This window comes from Acartia tonsa, chromosome 3 (assembly GCF_053477335.1).
Source record: "Acartia tonsa isolate MP-2025a chromosome 3, ASM5347733v1, whole genome shotgun sequence".
NCBI classification, from domain to species: Eukaryota; Metazoa; Arthropoda; class Copepoda; order Calanoida; family Acartiidae; genus Acartia; species Acartia tonsa.
Window position 1 is genome coordinate 3,891,801 of NC_137262.1, and position 22,741 is coordinate 3,914,541.

A 22,741-nucleotide genomic window follows, 5' to 3' on the forward strand; every position below is an offset into this window, starting at 1 on the left:
CAAAATTTGTAAAAATTCGTAAAATTCGTAAAAATTCATAAAAAATCGCCAAATTTTTTAAAAAATTTGTTTAAATTTAAAATTTAATATTAAAATCTGACACTCTACAATAGCCTTTGTTCGTTTGTCCTTCCTTCTAATTTTATAACTTCGCTTTTATGGATGTTGTCATCCTTGTTTAATTTTACAGATTAACATTCCTGCTTTTTACTACAAACCTATAATTAACAAGTTAGTTCCCTAAAAAACTTGGAATATTTGTTTCTATTTATAGCGTAGACATCTTTTTATTTGATTCATAATGACTCAATGAGCTAGAATACCAATAAATTGAATGTAATTATTTTACAGTAATAAGGTATCCTATTATGTAAAGTAGTAGATTTTTTTTATTTAAAGCTCAAGATCTTGGAAGTTACTGGTTGGACATTTTTGAAAAGCTAAATAAATTTCTTGGGTTGGTTTTATGACCTTTCTCCCCACCGCCCTACTCAATAGGCTAGAGGCAATTAGTCCTAACATTTAAAGTAGTAAGGTTTTTTGTCTGAAGCTTAAGATTACGATGATTTCTTTAACGATTGAGCTGAAATTTTATGACAACATTCCCATCATTAAGGAGCACAATTAACTATAAAAAATTAATGGCAGTCGGACTGCCTTTTAGCAGGTTTTAGGCTATTTTTATATGTTCTACATTTTCCCCACATATCTTTATGGTCCGATTTAAAAAAAAATTTCAATTAAAGATATCAAAATCAAATTTCCCATCGTTTCAAGAAAATAACAATGATGGTCAGACTGCCTTTTTGCAGGTTTTTGGATATTTTTTTAATTTTCACAATTTTTCCCCATACCTTTGGTGTTTGTGATCTGATTTTCATAAAAATTTCAGTTATAGATATAAATTCAATTTTCTGGCGTTTTAAGAAAAGAAACAATGGTGGTCAGATTGCCTTTTAGCAGGTTTTTGGCTGTTTTTATTTGTTTTACATATTTCCCCAAATCTTTGGTATTTTTGGTCCGATTTTCAAACTTTTTTTGCGAGGACAGCACTAGTAAAATGTAGGGTTTTTAGCCAAAAAGAGGAATACTCTGGAAATTCGACCTGTTATCATTTATTTATACCTAAATAGAGAGCCCCACGCCTTTATTTAAATCATAAGCGCATAGCCTAATTTTTTTCATATTTTTATATTTTATACCTAATAAAACCATCTATTTTCCAAAAATCTAACATCATTTTAACAATTCTTATTTATTTGTTTTATAGAAAAAATATACTCAAGTTTAAATGCAATTTATTCTTTAGGATATGCGCTTATGATTTAAGTAAAGACGTGGGGCTCTCTATATGGGTGTAAATTTCCAGAGTATTCCTCTTTGTGGCTAAAAAATCTACATTTTACTAGTGACAGTATCAAAATATTTTTTCCCATTTATATGTGCATATAGTATGTAATTTACTTTAACCGTAGTCATTATTTTGTTTTTCGCTACTTATGGATGTTATCATCCTTGTTTTATAATGAATTGCATTACTAAACCTATTAATGATCTTATTCTATGTACCTTTAATTCGTGAGAAGTAATGAATAATTTTTTCTAATGATAATTTAGTCCAAACTAAAAACAAATGAGAAAATGAAATGCATATTTATTTTTATAATAACTTGTCTGTATTTTTAGACAGCAAAGATACAGTATAGTAATGAATACATTGATAGGGGAGAAATTAGCTCGCTAATATGGGCCTCATTTATTGGTCAGTTCGTTCATTCACTAGGAGGAAGGGATGCGGTAAATAAAGGTTTATTTTAGCCAGCTGCGAGCATCACTTTATCAAAGTACATGGAAATTTGGTGCTACATCCAAGTAATAATATATTGATTGGTATTAGAAAAAATTAGGTATAGCCTCTACGTAGCAACGCACATTATGGGGCGATTCTTCGTATTTTTGACGGGGGGCTCTAACCCTGTTGGGAAATCACCTAACCCAATATAACCTAGCCTAACCTATTAAAAGCCAATTGAAAAATACGACAAATCGCCCCTTAAGGGGCGTTGCCCTGAAAGGGACTATTCTCGAAAAATTAATCGGTTTGTGCATGGTAATGACGCCTGTTTTTGGGCCATGGCCCTAATCCGGCCACGTCTTTTGTTATGACGCGGTGTTGTGTCACAGTCTCGGCATTTTAAATCTTAAATTATTTTTATCTTTTTTTACAATTGTTTATATGTTAAAAAATCGGACAATCCCACCATTACCGTCCATCATAATTTGTAAAAACTTATAGAAAAGAAATTTAAAATGTAGGCAACAATTTTGCTAGTAAAAAATTTTATGGGATTTAATACCATTATAATTATAAATATTGTTATTCTTGTTCTGTTGTTCTTGTTAACCCGCGACCGTGGCTCAACACGTAGCGCATCCGATCGAAACTCGGTCCGACACCACGTCATAACTAAAGACGTTAAAAATGGTTCCTACTGCTGCTATGTCAGGTGCGCGACATAAATAGTTAAGGTGGGGGGAATGCCTTGGCCCAAAACAGGCGCAACTAACTGCCATGCACAGTTAGGACTTCACAGACGAAGGTCTTGCAATCAAAGGGTTTGTTGTCTGATGGGCATATGGACGCTTTACACCGCAATCGTAGGGCTTAGGGCTGACAACCCTATCCAATATCAATAAAAAGCCACATTGTTACAGAAACACTGACAAATTGTCAGCGGCCTATGCTCCCCCTGTGGCGTGAAAAAGGCTTGTTGCTGTTTTTTATTCTTGTTCTATACTAGATACAGCTAAAATAAAAGATTTGAGACATTCTTTAACTTTGAATCTGACTGATTATAAACGTTGGGTAGGAGGTATATGCGTAAAATTTATTTAGGATGTAAAACAACCCCCCCTTCCCCCCACCTTACTTGAATTTCTTAATTCTAATTGTTGCATCTGTTTTTGGGTTAAATCATAAATAATTATATTAGTTATATTCTCACACTTTCTTTTTCTTTTTTTGACCACTTAACATTTGCTCGAATGACTCACTTTGTCCGTATGTCCATTCATGATTTTATTGTGCTTCGCTACTCGTGGATGTTTTTTCTCTGTTAAGTCTGTAAAGTTTTGATTAATTAGATGTCTATTCTGTAAAAAATCCACTCTTTTCAACCTAAATACAACATTCAGACAGATGCCACATGTTCTAAAATGTGCATTATACGTATTTAAAGGCGAAGCTTTTCTATAATTAGGGTCGGTCCATACGTTTTGCAACAAATCTACTTACAATTTTGTGTAGATATATGCATTAATATTTAGTTTATTCAGTTCTGACACTCTGCAAGTGTTAATGTTCGTTTGTCCTTCCATATCAGAGCTTCGCCTTTATGGATATTGTCATTCTTGTTTCTTCAAAAATAATGATAAAGCTTCTCTGAGCTTGATCTTTAAATCATTTTAGTGGTGAATCAGATTGGGGTGCGCGAAATTTCAGCCATTCACAGCATGCCGCGCTGTAATTGGCTGAAATTTCGCGCACCCCGATCTAAATCACCATTAAAATGATTTAAAGAACCAGCTCTGGTAAAAAATAGTATTTGTATAATCGTGACTACCTTACAAGTTTATCTTTCCTTTTTTACGTTGCGCCTGTCTCTTTCCATATCTCCAATCAACTACAAATAGGACATCTAAAATTATTTAACGTTGGCTTAAAAACTTTGGATACTCATATTCAATCTTGATTGGGTTGTGTAAACTAGCAGGATCCAAACCTTTTCAATAATAATTTCAATACACATTTGGGTTTGGCCGGATATCCGGTCTGGCCGGTTAGACGGTCTTTTTTAATATCCGGCTGGGCCGCCGGATACCGGATATAAAAACTATCCGGTTACATGATATCCGGCTGATTTTTGACGGCGGATATCCAGTTATCCGGTCTGATATCCGGTAAATTGCCGGATATCGAACGTTGGCCAGATATCCGGCCGGGACCGGATATCCGGCATTAGAAATAGGCCGGATATCCGGTATCTGGTATCCGGCCCAACCCTAATACACATAATTAGTAATTCTATTAGAGATGTACTGAATTTTATCATCCATTGTCTTATACATTGAGATCCTTTGATTTAATATCCAGTTTATTTTCCATAAAGATGAAATAATAAATTAAGCATACAGCTATTTTAGTTTAACAAGCCAAAAACAAGAGAGTTAAATTGAGAAAATAAAAAGCAACAACACCCCTAAGTAACAAAGTACACAAAAAGTGAGCAAATTTTAAGTGGTCATAAAAAAAGAGCAAAAAGGATTATAGAAAAAGGAAAATCACGACTGAGTTTATATTGGGTGTTCTAAGGCAATGCATATATCAAAAAAATCTGCAATCCATTCTCCCCATAGCGTTACAATTTGTACTGACAAAGTGAATTATAGATTAGCTACGCTACTACATATTTTTTCCCACACGCCAGCGCGCAACCCAATCAAACAATTCCCATCAACTAATTTAAACTTTTAGTTTGATGAAACAAAAGTCGGATTATGAGGTTGCTTATAAAAAACAAGAATAACATTACTATATCAGATGTATAAATACTGTAAATGTATTGTGATTTTATGGTATTGTCGAACTCTAAAAATTGCTAAAAGGTGGAAATATAAAGTTTTTGCGTGCCCTGAACACTTTCGGCAGAAATATATATACATATACAGGGTGTCCCTCGTAAACTGTTTTTTTTAAACGCTTACTACTCCCTGAATATTTGAGCTATCTTAGTAAAATAAAAAAAAATTGGCAGCCTACTACTGACCATTTTATGGGGTAATGATGAAAAATCCACAAAATAAACAGGAAAAAATATACGAGGTATTACATAAGAGGTTCATTTTATTAAATTTAGACTAACCCACTAGAAAATATTTGCTTTGTGAACCAAATACTTTTTATTTTACTAAGATAGCTCAAATATTAAGGGAGTAATAAGTGTTTAAAAAAGTGTTTTATGAGGGACACCCTGTACACATAAACATGTACACAAATATATACACAGGGCCCCCATAAGAAAACAAGTATGACAACGACCCATATCGGTTAAGCGGTTAGCGAGATTCTACAGTACACACAAACAGATAGACATCAAGTTACTTTTATATACCTGATACAAAGCTTATACAGAGCCTTTCAAAATAAAAAAGTAGAGAGATCCGGTTCTCTTCCATAAATGTGGTAATCTATAACCTAATAGACAACCAAGTTTTTTGGATCTTGGACAAAGTAGCTTCGGAAAAAATAGCTTCAGGACAAAGTAGCTTCAGGACAAAGTAGCTTCCGGACAAAGAAGCCTCCTAATAAAGTAGCCTCCACTGTTAATAAAGGTCATTGCCGCAGTGCTCGGCCCTCTAAATGTCCTGAAGCTACTTTGTCCTGAAGCTACTTTGTCCTGAAGCTACTTTGTCCGTAGCTACTTTGTCTGAAGCTACTTTGTCAGAAGCTACTTTGTCCAAGATCCAGTTTTTTGGCATGGTTATAATTAGGGCCTGTTCATCAGCCTAGGCAATCATTAACCTTATTCGGCCTTAGATTTGTGATTTAAACTTGAAAATTTATGTATAATATGTATATTCCAAATTAAAGGCTAATCCTAAATCTTAGGCTAGAGAACTTGTAAAAATGTATTTAAAAGCGTCAAAACTTTTTTTGAGCAGGTGAAATGATGGGTTTTAGAGATGGGCAATCTATCTTTTTTTTTGTAATTTTGAGGGCGGGAAATGAGGGGTTTTTAAAAGTTTTTGGGGGTTTATATTATTCTTATTATAATGTTTCGTCCTTAATTTGGATCCATATTCCAATTTAATTGTTTGTCTATTAATATTTTGTTCCTGTATTTTAGTACTAGCGGATACGCCCCTAGAGGCCTCTAGTAGCATTTAAATGTTTTTTTTTATTTTGAATATCTAATTTGAGAAATAATTTGTCTATGTTATCACCTGTTAAATTCACGCGTCTTCGCAGCGAGACTACGCTAGCGACACTATGCGGCGGAAATATTAAAATTTTTTTCGATTTTATTGTGATTTCTCTTTGGAGGGTGGTGGGTGGTACCCTCCCCCAAAATAGTTAAAAACCTTCCCGGTACATTAATTACTAAATTAAATATTTCATTAAATAATGAAAAAGAATTTCTATAGGCGATTTCTTTTGGGAGGATGTCAGGGTGTCTCAAAACTAGTTATAAAACTTACCAGGACCTATAAGACGCTTCACTTTAAAGTAAAATCATATTGGTTCATTGGTTAGTGAGTTAATTATTGTATTTTTATGTTCTAAAGAATGAGATACTACTATATATTTGAATTTGTATTATAGATAGTAGTGGCGCCCTTAGCATCTAAGAACTCGTGTTTTCTAAAGGGTAAAAAGGGAGGAGAAAAATAGCCTAAAACCACTCAAAGGATTGACCTATAATAGTGTGGAACCATCATTGGATCTATGTGAAGCTTTCCTAAAAAGGAGAACTCAGTATTAAAAGTAATGAAATCTGAAGCTATAGTCAAATAAACCTTACTTACTACTTTATGTTATAAGATAGTACTTATTAACTTAATAGATTAGGTAGGTGCTTTTTTTACATAATTAAATTACCCCCCCCAAAAATTTTACCCCCGGGGTAAATTAGTTTTGGGGGGGTAATTACCCCCCCCCCCAACAGATTTGGGGGGAGTATTTACCCCCCCAACAGACTTTAGGGGGGTAATTACCCCCCCCCCCCAATCAAATTTTACCCCCGGGGTAAAAATTTTGGGGGGGGGTAAAAAAAAATTTCGGCGCGCTTCGCGCGCCATTTTACCCCCCCAAACACGAATTACCCCCCCCAAAAAAAAAAGCTTGGACGCCCCTGGCGGTTAGCGAGATCTTTCGGAACAGACACACAGATACACAGACACACAAACAAACATCCTAATACTTTAGTCTAGGATTGTTATGAAATCATTTTTTGCTATGTGTGTCATAAAATAAATATCTTTCTCGTATTCATTCGAATCCGGTGGATAGGAACCGGTTCTCATCCATACGAAAAAAACTATGTCTAGCATCGTATTATATCCAGCTTTCTACGAATATAAAAATGTACAATCATAAGATTAAAACCAGTTTTTTTATCCGGTGCCTTCGGCACCTCGGGGCTTAAAAAATAGTTTTAATCTCATAATTGTACATTCTACATCCGCGGAAAGCCGTTTATAATACGATGCGAGAAATAGCTATTCTCCCCTCCCCCTTAGAGTAAAAGTATATTCTAAAAGTTGACAATACAAAGCTGAATGTACTTATCTGATATTAAATTTCTATATTAATATTCAAAGTATCTCTCACACTTATCTTCATCTTGAATATTTAATTTAGATATTTGATACTTAGAATCTCGAATCATCAGGAATCTGAAGGGATAAGACAATGGTCGAAAAATCCATAATGATGATACACTAAATTACCCTTTCTCTAGATTAAAATTTGTTATTGAAACGTTTGGATACTCAACTTAATGTACAAAATAATAAAAATTTAATTAAAAGTTCTCCAAAGTTGTTAAGCCAACGAATACGAATACGAAAACGTTATTATTACACTTTGAAACCTAGGGTAATTAACAGCCCAATACAACCCCCTACTTCCCTGAAAATCTAAATCTTTTTAGCATGTTCTAAGGTTTCAACAAAATTTAAAGATTTATTAAGAAATGCTTCTTTAGTTTTTTGTTACATTTAACATTTTAAAATTATCCTATTTTTTAGATTTTGGTTGGGGGGGCACATACCCTAAAACTCTCAAATCTTATTGATATAATTGTTAATTATGCAGGTAGGGAGAAGACATTGGACTCTATATTATATTAGTCCCCAAAGCTTTATGATAGTTTTTTCTTGCATCGTATTTTAAACAGCTTTCCGCGGATATAGAATGTATAGTTATAAGATTAAAACCAGTTTTTTAGCCCCGAGGTGCCGAAGGCGCGGGCTAAAAAAACTGGTTTTAATCTTATGATTGTACATTTTTATATTTGTAGAAAGCTGGATATAATACGATGCTAGACATAGTTTTTTCGTATGGATGAGAACCGGTTCCTATCCACCGGATTCGAATGAATACGAGAAACAAGTTTTCTAATTCGTTGGCTTATAAACTGTACAGATTTTTATTAAATATTAATCTTAATCTTTAACTAGCAATGTCTGTCTTCCTACAGAAGGGGGAGTTTTGTTTATTGGGGCTGTACATCAATTTATAATCTAATGTCTCATCCCAAAAAATCCCTTGAATCTCATGGAGAAAGGTAAACTTGTATGTTAGACCGGTAGAAAAATTAGCGGCCTAAGAAGTTGTTTTTGCCTTTTTACTGGTTCTGCCGTTTGTAATTATGTATAAACACCGCACTTAACCTTATTAGAATGGAAATTTTAAAATCTTTTAAAAGACTCTCATATACAAATACATATATAGTTTTACATTTAATCTTAATCTCGTATTATGCTAAGATGCTGTCTTTAATACCAGAGATGGGTTCTCATAAAAAGAATGCCACGTTTTTTTTCGATATTTTTTAGACATTAATTGATTGAACGAAGACGATATAGTTTTACAGAGTATACAACTTAAGAATTCAAAACTTTATAATTATTATTTTAGCCATTTGTACAATGTCTAATACAGCTCTAAAAAGATGCATTAATTAATACGCAGCAAAAGTGGATTGAAGATAATTTGTTTTTCTTCTATGAAGGCCATACCAACAAAAGCGAATTATACAAATGGCTAAAATGATAATTCTAGAATTTTGAATTCTTAAGTTGTATACTCTGTACAACGATATCGTCTTCGTTCAATCAATCAATGTCGAAAAAATGTCGAAAAAACGCGGCATTCTTCTTTGAGAACCCATCTCAGGGAGAGAGGAGACATTGGCAAGTCTACTTTACTAGTCTCCAACTAAGTCTTTTCTTATTGGCTGGCTTTACATTCTTGAGGACTTTAATTGAATTTTTATTGGTTGGTTCATTTAGTTATGTCTCCAAACGTTTCAATCACTATTTGCAAACTAAAGAAGGGGGATTTTTGTGTATCCTCATTGGGGAGTTACATCAATTTTTATCGGCAATTGCCTTATTATCCCTTTAGATCCCTGGTTTAATGCTCTATCTATAATACAAAGTAGAACGATGTCTATCGGTCTGTCTGTTTGTTTGTTTGTAACGAAGGATCTTGCTAACCGCTGAACCGATCTGGTTCTCCTTTATAGGGTAGCTTTTCACCACCCTCCCCAGAGAAATCGCCCCTAGAAAAAATTACCCCCCCCCCAAACTTTTTTTTTAATTTAATGTTTTTAAACTAAATCGAAAATGGAGGGGGCATGCCCTACCCCCCCAAACCCCCCCCCCAAAAAAAAATTTTTTTTTTTTCTTTTTCTTTAAAATCTAAGTTAAGAAATTGGGTTATCCAATAACATTCCCCCCTCCTCAAGTGCTCCTAGAGGCCTCTAGGGGCATAGCCGCTAGTAGAATATAAGAAGTATAGAATTATCAGGGAGGTTGGGGCATTGGGCTTTAAATTATACTGTTATACAAAGTTTTATTTACCCACACTATCATTTTTTGGCTTGAAAACTTGGGTACTTTTATTGAATCTTATTTGGTTTTGTTTAAACCATCAGTGTCAAAACATTTCAACCAATAATTTTAATCTACAGAAGGAGTAATTTCTAGTCCATTTTCTTATCTTATTTTACTTGCACTGCATTTCAATATTTAAGGTTTATAATATAAGCATCTCTATATTAAGTATCCTGTATTTATAACTAATTTTTAGCAGAATTTCAAAATGTACAATTAACCCTTAATCCGGTTTTTTCTATCTCATTTTCTGTGTGTGAAAGATAAAGAGCCCAAACTGCTTGACTTTTTAAGTGTGGATATGAGACATAACTGAGAGTTGAATTTTTTTGAATATCTACATCCTGGCGGGCACAGGATGCCAGCAAACCTGGCAGGGTCATCCAGGTAAAGAGCAAAAATATTTTTTTTTACTTAAACAAAGCATTTTATCTTACCAAAATACTAAAATATCCTCTAGTAGTACATCATTATATTAAATACAGGTGTTCAAGTCAATTTTAGGTTCCAGGTATGATCCTGCAGGTCCTGATCCTCCAGGTCTCCAGAAATCTTGAAAAGGCTCCTTTGGACGCAATTTTTGACTTAGAGACTTCAAATTTTAAACTTAAGCTTATCTTACATGTCTACATAATGTATTAAAATTTCATAAAGATCCGCCGCCGTTTTCCCGCCGACCGCCGACTGCGGCGGCTGGCAGCTGCCAAGTACAGCTGCGGCAGCTGAAATTATATTTTGATATTTCAAATATAAAATTTACATAAAAATAAACATTTTCTGCAAAAAAATTTTATTCTAGCTTCAAAAATAAAAAAATGACAGCCGTTGTACGCCCCCCCCCCCCCCCCCCCCCGACTGATTAAGGTGCGGCAAGGGGCCCGACTGTAAGGGGTTAAACTATTTAAAATTAACTATTAAAACAAAGAAGTGACGTTTTTTATGAAAAAGTTTGAATATAATCTTATCATTTTAATTATTCTCTCTTTAGTATGTAATATCTCAAGTTACTAAACGAAAGGAAATTAATATTTTGTCAAAATGGCGCCATTAGGAATTTAAAACGCGGGAACCAAAAGTAATACAAAGTAAGAAAGATGTTTGTGTGTCTGTCTGAAGATATTAGTAACCACTGAACCGATTGGGCTCTACTATCAGGGAATATAGCTAATGGTCCTGAGGTGGTTAAGCTTTTTTGGGGGGTGTGGGACGTCCCCACCCCCCAAAAATATATAAAGGGGGTTGGGGAACAACGTGAGTAGTCAAAACAAAACAAATTGGTCCAGCAGTAAGTGAAATCCTTGCCCTAAGCAGGCAAACATCCTGTAACTTTCATATGGGAATACTTTTTTTAAAGAGTAAAATAGTTATTTCTCACATCGTATTATAAACAGCTTTCCGCGGATATAAAATGTACAATTATAAGATTAAAACCAGTTTTTTAGCCCCGAGGTGCCGAAGGCGCAAGCTAAAAAAATGGTTTTAATCTTATGATTGTACATTTTATATTCGTAGATAGCTGGATATAATAAAATGCTAGACATAGTTTTTTTGTATGGATGAGAACCGGTTCCTATCCACCGGATTCGAATGAATACGAGAAAAAATTTTCTTGAACCCACCATTTTGACAGGATATTAAAGTTTTCATCTGATAATTAAATTCAAGTTAAGTTTAGAAATATGATAAGGCTCACAGGTTGTTTCCCTCAAAGTCCCTAGTTGAGCACAACCCCCCCCCCCTTTATTTGAAATAAATAAAATAAGGGGTGGGTGAAGGGGTTATAGTTATTTTTGTTTTGCTTTAGATCACAGTATGTTATATTCGTTACTAGGTTATATTGGCACTGCTGGAATGAACCCCAAAAATCTCAGGCATACAGATCAAATCCGCCCCCTCTCCCATTATCTTATTTAATCAAAAGTGTGGGATGGGGGAGGGGGTTCTTTGCTCTCAAGGCATTTTGAGGGATAACATTGGCTCATATTATATTAACTTCTACAGAACACGTTGTAGACACATTTTTTTTAAATTTTGAGCTCATGGTTTATGCTAATACTAGCGGCTACGCCCCTAGAGGCCTCTAGTGGCATTTAAATTTTTTTTTTAGTTTAAATATCTAATTTAAGAAATAATTTGTCTATGGTCAATCAGCTGTTAAATAATAAATTCATGTATCTACGCAGCGCCACTACGCTACGTAGAGACATTCATACGCTAGCGACACTATGCGGCAGGAATATTTCAATTTTTTTCGATTTTATTGTGATTTCTCTTGGGAGGGTGGTGGTACCCTCCCTCAAAATAGTTATAAACCTTCCCAGGACCTATGAGAATCTACCCTGTTAAGGAGAACCCGATCGGTTCAGCGGTTAGCGAGATCCTTCGGTACAGACACACAGATACACACACAGACAAACAAACATCCTGTTACTTTAGTATAAGGATACACAGATGACAACAATCATAAGTAACAAAGCATAAAAAAATTGAGTAACAAACGGTCAAAGTAAGTTAGTCATTGCATATGTTCAGTGGACAGAAAAAAAGTAGGAAGTATAAAGTCAAGAAAGTTTTTTTGACACGTGTTTTGCTTTTGTAGCATGGCCAACAGACCGACTGTCCAAGTAAAGTATATACAGACGGATATTTTTGATAAGAAATTGCTTTGCTATGAAAAGGTGGGATTAATGCAGGCAGAAAAAGCCCGAATTGTGTTAAAATTGTCTCAAAAATGGTCCATGTGACGTAATGAAATGAGGGAGATGAGAGGAAGAGTGGCAAAGAAAACCCCTAAAAAGATATGGATAATCCCTTCTTTTAATTACATCACAAGGATCATTTTTTACACAATTTTAATGCAATTTGGGCTTTGTCATGCAGGCAGCTCGAGGGATATGACAAAGAAAGACGATAAATTTATGCGCAATTAAGTTTTCCTTTTTGTAGATTTAAATTAGTGGTTGAAAAGATTCTATATTGCTAATTTAAATCAAGATTATCAAAGGTATTAAATGCTCTGTAACCGGAATTTTATGTTTATTAAACATTGGGAATAAGTATAAATTAAATCCCACTGTCCCCTTCCTTTCAGAGAGAAACTTACCAATTAATGACAGCTTGACTTCAGTAAAACATTTGATTGTATTCCAGAACACATAAATGTTATGATATTGAAAACTCATTTGATGATTATCTTTACATATATTTTTTTAAAGATATCGTAGCGGGACAAAGTGTCTCAAAAATCAATCATGTGACGTCATAAAAATGAGGGAGATGAGAGGAGAAGTGGGAAAGAAAACCCCTAAAAAAGATATGGATAATCCCTAATTTTTATGACGTCACATAGCTGATTTATGAGACACTTTGTTTTAAACGAAATAAAGGATTGGGTTCTCCTTCAAGCAACAGATCTATAGTATAGATGTATATACAGACAACTACCTCCCTTCATTTTTCACTTGGCTGTGTTAATACAAGCGACACATTGGTTGATTTTCAATGACCAAATAGAAAGGTTGCACAAGGCGGTTGCGATGGGGAGATACAGTTATTTAACCCTTTCTCCCTCTAGTGTTTTACTCTAATCTTCAACCTAGTTAATTACCTAGTTGGGACAGGAATCTCCTTCAATTTGTATCTAATTATCTAGAATTGGATGCATATTAAAATATATAAGTTGGAAGGAATTTTAATGTTAGAGGGAGATTTGAAATCTGCATCAAATTTTAAGGAGTTTTTATAAAATTCGTTTTTGTATAATTATTTATCTAAAAGCGGAAATACAATTTAAGTTCATAAATTTTGACCAATAGGATAGGTGGATTGGAAACTACCTGCGCTCTAATTGGTTGAATGATGTGCGACACTTAAGCTTCTCCAATCAGAGCGCAGATAGTTTTCCTTCCACCAATCACAGATGTCAAAATTAATTAACTTAAATTGTATTTCCTCTTTTAGATAAAGAATTATACCAAAAACGAATTTATAAAAAATCCTTAAAATTTGATGCAGATTTCAAACCTCCCTCTAACATTAAAATTCCTTCCAACTTATATATCCTCATTGCATAACTCAAACTTCTACTATAGGATATTAGGTTAAATTACACATAACAAACAATTAACTCTAAAATTGCACGACTTTTGTCCGTAATTCCTAACTATGCAAAAAAAATAAAAAAATAAAAAATTTATTATATGAAAAGTTATTCTTGGTATTAAATGTAAGAAAAATATATCTAGTTATGGTTGTAAAAAAATATGTTATTTTGACCTCATTTTTTACATAAAGAGAGAAACAAAGGATAACCTCTCGTTATTGATAAAAATAAGACGAAAGACAATAAAAATATTTTATATTGGTCAAAATATAAATCAGTACAGAAACAAGGATAACAACATCCATAAAATATAATCCTATCTCTTTGTCCGTCGGGTAAGATCTCACTAACAACTGAAACTATTGAGTTAACCTAAAAATGAAAGAATGTCCTTATACTTATTTTATCTATTATTTTGCAATAAAATTACTTACAATTATGTTTAGTCTTATAAATTATTCTGATTATTAAAGGGAGTGTAAACGTAAAACTTTTTTATCTGATTATCAAATCTTAACATTTTCTAAGCACATTTCACTACACTGATCAACCAAAAACGTCCTAATAACAAACATATGAAGAAATAATGCCTTGATTATATGGTGTTTTTGGAGGGAAAAAGGAAAAAACAGGGAGAATCTGAACGTTTTTGTTTCTTATAATGTTTGTAGGGTTATTTAACTTGTCATATATAGTTGAAACAATTTACTTACTGTTAAGAATTTATTTTATGATATAAAATTGCCAATTAGTTTTTTTATATTGTGGTAATTAGGTAATAAAGTATTTAAATTTGTATTATTGACAAAAAAATACCTCACTGTCTACAAAGTGTTGAATCTCAGAAGTTATTTATAATAATAATATCCTTTTTATTGTGTTGGACAATAAATAGCCCACTTAGGAGAATTAGTTTACGCTTTTATCAGACTGTTTATAAAGAAATATTGCACCTTTATTATTTACAAATTTGTAATTAAAAGTGGGCGAGAGATGGGCCAACTAAAGTTACTTGGATACTAATAAAAAAAACCTGTTTCTAGCTTTGTTATTGTATTTGGTATTAAATAAAAATATTGCTCATTTTATCAATTTCTAAGTAACTATACATTTGTTTAAAGCAAGGATTATGTTAAAAGTCAGCTTAACCTTTAGGAAAAATAGAGAACTATGTCAAAAAGTTTAGTTTTAGCAATAGAAGGAAAAAAAGACAATTAACTGCACATTTATATAGTACGGAAAAATTTTCCCCAACCTTGGACATAATAAAAATCGGCGGAAAAGCCGTTTTTTTGAGGAAACGAAAGACAGTTTTGCCCTATCTTTCAGATTATATGAATGAGATGATGTTAGGGTTTGATAATCTGATGAGAAATTTTCTCGTTCACAGTCCCTTTAAGTTCTGGCATCTTCTAAGTTCTATAAGTGTTAATGTTTGTTTTTCTACCGTCTGGATTTAACTGTTATGGGTGATTTTTTTTAACTTTATAACAAAGTAGATATCTCATTGCTTAATATAATACTAGTGACTGATCCTCATTTTGTATTGGTTTTTTTAAATCAGCTGATAGCGTCGAAAATATAAAGACAGCCTAGTCGGTACAAAAAAAAACAGAAAGCATTTTGCTAGTAGAAGAAAAGGGTCTCCACCACTTGGGGCAGGTAGGATTTTTTATTATACATCTATACTTATTCATGTATTATTTAATGTACTTTTGAAAGGAAAACCTGCATATTTTAAAAAGAATAATATATTTAGACATTAGTCTTATAAGTTGTAAACCAGACATTTTCCTGTACAAACTAATTTCTGGGAATAATCTTTTTATTGCCTGATAACAATTTCATACAAAACATCAAATTTATTCTTTTAGCAAAATTTATTTAATTTTTCATAAGTACTAAGATAGTTTAAATAATCGATATATTATTACTTGGATGTTGCACTAGCTTTTCATATACTCGCAGCTGGCTAATATAACGTTACCACCCATTAACTTCCAATATCCCATCCCCTCCGCTCCGCTTGTATGAAGGAACTGGCCAATAAATGAGCTCCATATTAGCATCCTAAGATGACGGAAAATTCTACATTCATTATTCAAAGCTATAAGGACCTCATATAATCCAAAGATAAAAGTAACAGTATCTGTGTCTATCAAAATTAAAGAGCGGGATACCGTGGGAGGTATCCCGTGTGGGAGGAATACCATGGGAGGTATCCCGTTTGGGAGGAATTCCGTGGGAGGGATCCCGTGTGGGAGGAATACCGTCGGAGGGATCCCGTTTGGGAGGAATCCCGTGGGAGAGATCCCGTGTGGGAGGAATCCCTTTGGAGGGATCCTGTGAGGGAGGAATACCATGGGAGGAATCTTGTGTGGGAGGAATCCCATGGGAGGAATACCAAGGGAGGGATCCCGTTTGGGAGGAATCCCGTGGGAGGGATTCCGTGTGGGAGGAATACCGTGGGAGGAATACCGTGGGAGGAATCCCGTGGGAGGTATCCCGTGTGGGAGGAATCCCGTGGGGAGGAATACCGTGACTACCGTTGAAACACCACCTACACACCACTAATCCCCCTTGACGAAGTTCTCCACTCCCTGGTACCACACGTTTTATTACATGAGGTAAGTTTATTACATGAGGTAAGTGGATTACATGAGGTAAGTGTATTACATGAGGTAAGTGTATTACATGAGGTAAGTGTATTACATAAGGTAAGTGTATTATATGAGGTAAGTGGATTACATGAGGTAAGTGGATTACATGAGGTAAGTGGATTACATAAGGTAAGTGTATTACATGAGGTAAGTGGATTACATGAGGTAAGTGGATTACATGAGGTAAGTGTATTACATGAGGTAAGTGGATTACATGAGGTAAGTGGATTACATGAGGTAAGTTGATTACATGAGGTAAGTAGATTACATGAGGTAAGTGTATTACATGAGGTAAGTGGATTACATGAGGTAAGTGGATTTTATAAGGTAAGTGTATTACATGAGGTAAGTGGAGTACATGAGGTAAGTGTATTACATGAGGTAAGTGGATTACATGAGGTAAGTGGATTACATAAGGTAAGTGTATTACATGAGGTAAGTGGATTACATGAGGTAAGTGGATTACATGAGGTAAGTGTATTACATGAGGTAAGTGGATTACATGAGGTAAGTGTATTACATGAGGTAAGTGGATTAAATGAGGTAAGTGGATTACATGAGGTAAGTGTATTACATGAGGTAAGTGGATTACATGAGGTAAGTGTATTATTATTGACTTTTAAGTGGGTAGGTTGACGCCTTGTGGGTGTATCATCACCCATGACACTAAAAATACACCACACTTGATTTGGGTTTAAGGGGGTGTTAAAAATTTAAGATGAGCTTCGCACACGCTTTTTGCACACCACGTGCACGCCACTTCTTTTAGTCACTTTGCTTAACTTTTTTATTAGCAATTTTACAGAAATACCTTTAAACTGGTGTATATTGGATAGGCGAGATATATACTTTTTATGTCTAAAAGAAAACTTTATAATGCACAACATATTTTTGTCTGTATTAATTAAAGAAAAAAGGTAATTAATTCAAATACATATGCATAAGTGAATCCTGGTCAAGTATAGAAATATAACAAGGTTGACAACATCCATAAGTAGCTAAGCATATCGTGTCCAGGAAAATACGTACGATTTGAAGATTATATGCTAAAATCTAGAACACAAAAACACATTTTGATTTTGACTGATAGTCCGATGATATCTTTTATAGGAGCCGAGAAAATCACGTTTCCCCCAAAACGTTTCAGACATATGGACAGACGAACATTTCAAGTTATAGAGTAGCTTCGCTACTACAAAGAACCAGACAGACTAAATACCTCTGGGGACGTTAAGCTGTCACAACGTATGGCCAGACGTCGTAGGTGGCACTAATATGCAAACTATTGTAGACAAAGCAACCCTTCTGTATAGGGTTATTTGAATAGCGCCTGTTTTAGGACAATGCATTCCTTCTGCTGATACTATTAATGTCGCGCCTCTCACAGGAACAACTTTATGCAATTTCGGTCGAGACTCGAACCTATAAATCGCCCAACAACGAAAGAAAAGCTACATGATACTAATTCAGTCTTCTATCTTAAATACCAACAGAGAAAATCTCTCCAGACAGAGACAGACGAACATCCTGTAGAAAACTAACATCTTATTTAAATAATGAAAATTAATGTGTAAAATTTAAACCAAATAATTTATCTTTTTATTAATCCTGTTTTTTTTATTTAAAAAAAAATTCTTTTCAATTAAAATCTAAAACAAAATAATATCATTGTTACAAGTTTAGTATTAAGTCTGAAAGCTTTTTTTCTCAAAAATTGTTGTGTAACTTTTTACTCAAAATAGTTTATAAAGAGATAATGAAGGGTGTTTTTTAGAAACTGTTAAACTTGTTTATCCTATTATATAAAGTACTAAGGTTTTCTGTTCTGAAGCTTAAGATCTCAATAACTAATGAACCGATTGGTCTTTCTTTTTCAGGTAAGCTTCATATTTGTCTTGTGATGGTTTTAAGCTATTTTATTTTAAGATGTGGGGTGGTTTTAGGCTATTCTATTTTAAGTTCTGGGAAGGTTTTGAGCTTTTTTTCTCTGCCCTTTGCAGAGCCACTAGATGCTAGGGGCGTAGCCGTTAGTTTGCAATAAAATGTTATGTATTTAGTCGCAGCCAAATTTATCATTTGTCAAGTATGTTTTTGCGGTAAAACTGTAGAAGTCAAATATTGCTGAAATTCAGGATGCATAATTATTAATTACATTTTATTACTTATAAGGTTATGCCTAATAGTTCTAGAAATCAATATTCCATAAAACAGAAGTGAACAGAAGTGATGTGGAAGATTTGCTGGAAGTTCAGTAATGGGAAGTGAAAGGAAATGATGGGAAGTGATGGGAAGTGATGAGAAGTGATGAGAAGTGATGAGAAGTGATGGGAAGTGATGGGAAGTGATGGGAAGTGATGGGAAGTGATGGGAAGTGATGGGAAGTGATGGGAAGTGATTGGAAGTGATGGGAAGTGATGGGAAGTGATGGGAAGTGATGGGAAGTGAAGGGAAGTGATGAGAAGTGATGGGAAAAGATTGGAAGTGATAAGAAGTTATGGGAAGTGATGGGAAGTAATAAGAAGTGATGGGAAGTGATGGGAAGTAATGGGAAGTGATGGGAAGTAATAGGAAATAAATTGAAGTTCAGTGATTGGAAGGTTTAGGGCAGTAAGGTGATGGGGAAGTTTAGAAAAGTGATGTAATGGAGAAGTTTATAAAAAGTGCAGGGATGTGGAAGTTTATGGAAGTTTAGTGATTAAAAGGTTTAGTGAAGTACAGTCATGGGTAAGTTTAGTGAAGTGCATGGGTGTTGGTGTTAAGGAAATTACAGTGATGGGGACGTTTAGGAAAGTGCAGTGATAGGGAAGTTTCTGAAGTTCAGTGATGGGGAAAGTAATAGATAGTAAATTATATGCACTTATATTGTATAATAAAAATTTGGCTACAAAAGAACAGACAGACACAAACACTTACAAAGTAGCTTTACTACAAAAAAAAAACATTGCTTAAGTTTACAAAAAAAAAGAGAAAATTATGGTAATCAAGTATAACAAAAATTTATGAATTGTAGCAGTTCCCCATCAAGTACTACAGTTCACACCTATATTCTAAATTAAATTTTAGAAAAAAGGGAAGTTATATTTGTTACTGTTATGTTAGGTTATATTGGGTTCTAGGTAGCCAACAAAGGGTTAAAGCAATTATTTAAAAGTATTATAAGGGGGGTTTCTGCGTTATTTAAGGGATATCACAGATTTTCTTTTAATATAGTTATGATCATTCAACTCTTTTTGTTAACAAAAATCAACTTTTTCTTTTACTTTGAAACATTGATTTCTCATTATCTGGACAAACTTTGAAAAGTAGGCCAACAAAAGAGCATAGAAAACATTTTTCTCGTATTCATTCGAATCCGGTGGATAGGAACCGGTTCTCATCCATACAAAAAAAACTATGTCTAGCATCGAATTATATCCAGCTTTCTACGAATATAAAAATGTACAATCATAAGATTAAAACCAGTTTTTTTAGCCGGTGCCTTCGGCACCTCGGGGCTAAAAAAACTAGTTTTAATCTTATAATTGTACATTCTATATCCGCGGAAAGCCATTTATAATACGATGCGAGAAATAACTATTAACAAAACCCTAGTGGCTGCGCCCCAAACATCTTTTAAACCATATTCAAAAGGAAAAGTTTGGGGAGCAAAATAGCCTAAAACCACACCAAGCATTAGATCTAAAAATCTATAACCCATCCCAGAACCAATGTAAAGCTTTCCCATAGTGGAAAACTCAATCAGTTCAGTAGATATCTTGAACTACAGACAAATAAAAAACTTTTTTTTGTAGGAAAAATGTAGGATAGGATTATTGTATAATTGGTTGTTCCATACAAATGAGGAGTATTTAAGAAGACCTTAAAAACTGATGGGCTCATTCCGAAGACGAGGAAAGTCGCACAAAAAAAATTATGACGTCATAAGAATTAATGAAGGATGAGGAGAGGAGGAGTGGGAAAGAAACCCCTAAAAAAAGAGATGGATAATCCCTCATTTTTATGACGTCACATTGACCCTTAATTAACCTAACCCAAAATAAAATAAGCATCAAAAATTTATTATTCTTGTTTATATATGTATATATATATATATATATATATGTCCTTATTTTTTTTCCTATTCTACAACTGAAGAAATGTAAATTTAATGTGATGTTGTAAGTGAATTTCAGGGATCTAAAGGGATACAACAATAAACCATAAAATTGCAGGCATAAAAATCACGAAACCTTTGGAAGTAAGGTGGGGGTATATCCTGTTTTTTCATGTAACTGAAGAGGGGTGGATAAGAAGGGGAGGAAAAGGGGAAGGGGGTTGTTGGCAAATTTCCTTTAGAATTGTTTGTCAGAATATCATTCCCTTTCCCCCTAAAAATATATAATAGTTTTCATAGTTTTGAAGCCAACGAATGAGAAAACCTGTCAATTTACAGTCCAATGTCCCCTACCTCCTTGGAAGTTGTAAGAAAATTTGCTCATGACAATTTATCACAAAAGACGAGAATAAAAATATCACAAGTACAACATTATTCTTAATCATATTAAAAGGACAATCTAGAAACTAAATTATTCTGGAAATAGATTAGCATGATTAGGGCCATTAGGGACTCTATGGACACTAAAGTAAGTTTCGTGGGGGGGGGGGGGGGGGTGTAAATCGAACCTTCACTTTAGCAATTCAAGTTTATTTTAAAAGTAAAAAAAATATAGGGGTTATTTCAATTGGGAGAGTGGAGTGACCCTCCCCAAAATAAAGAGAATTTTTTACTTATTTTGCATTATTTGCATGCCAATTGGACAAAATAGCATTATGTGCGCTTTTTACATGAATAAACGATCATTTTGGTGTATAACATGTATAGGTTTGATGAAAAGTTGAAGAAAAATATTAATTTTTAACATTGTGAAAAAAATAGACTTTTTTTGTTTTTGTTACCTACCTTCATAGATAGCTAGATATCTAGACATCCAGGGACTCTGAAACTTTTTTTTTGCTTTCCAGAATCCTGGAATCACCCATGCAACGGACCAAAATATAGAGTATTACCGAAATCGGAGAGGTAGTGCAGAAAAGTGGTACACTTGGCAAATAATACACCTTATATATGAAGAAATGTGGAGTATCCTTTATTTATATGAATATCTCATATTTACACAAAAACATAACTATAATCTATCTTTTTGATTTATTCAGTCTTCAGTACACACCAGGGTGGAGGGAGGGAACAATGGGCTCTGAATTAAAATGTTAATTTTTTTTAAAGATTTTCTCTAACCATTTGCTTAAAGATATCATAACTTTTCAACCAATGATTTTAATCTACAAAAAAGGGGTGATTTTGTTTATCACCATGGAGAGACTAAACATTAATTCATCATCCATTGTCTTATCCCTTAAGATCCCTAACTATACAGTGATATAGAAAATATAAGATATACAGGGTGTTTTTTTTAATGGAACAAAAGTATTGCTTAATATAACCCACTTGCCATTGACAGAAATTAATAATCTATATCTTAATTTCTTCATTGGGTTGGGGAGTTTTGTATACGAAAAAAATAATTGTCAATTTTCAATAAATTATGCCATAAAAACCGGTTTTTCCAAAATACCTGTTTTTGGAAGATTTTTTTATTATAACCAATTTAAAGAGTGTGAAAAATGCGTACATTTTTAAAAATAAAATTGACCGGCTTGTGTTAATAGTAGAAAAATGTTCAGTATTCAGTACAACAGGGAGAAGGGAGGGGACAATGGGCTCTGAATCAAAATGGTACCCAATTCTTTTTTAAAGATGTTCTCTAATCGTTTGCTTAAAGATATCATAACTTTTCAACCAATAATTTTATCTACAAAAAAGGGGTAATATTGTTTATCTTAAAGGGGAATAAACATTAATTTATCATGTATTGTCTCATCCCTTTAGACTCCAGACTGTACAGTGATATAGAAAATACAAATATAAACATCACTTTAGTATATTTTGCACAGCTTATAATCGGTTTACAAGAATTATATATTTCTATCTTTTGGATGTTTTTAATTATTTGTAGCTTTTAAAATCGTGTTTAAAATAATATAATATCAATTAATTCCTTGCAAAAATAAAAAAAGCAGTGCAAATATATATTAGTATATTATAAATATTGTCTTATTAAAGATACTTCGTAAGTTTTTTTTCAATGAAACTTTTACTCCTTTGTATTTAGACTAGCGGCTTCGCCCCTAGTCTAAAGGGGCTTTGCCCCAAGAGGTGATCAAAAAAGAATTAAGGTGAAAAAAGGACCAAGGAAATCTT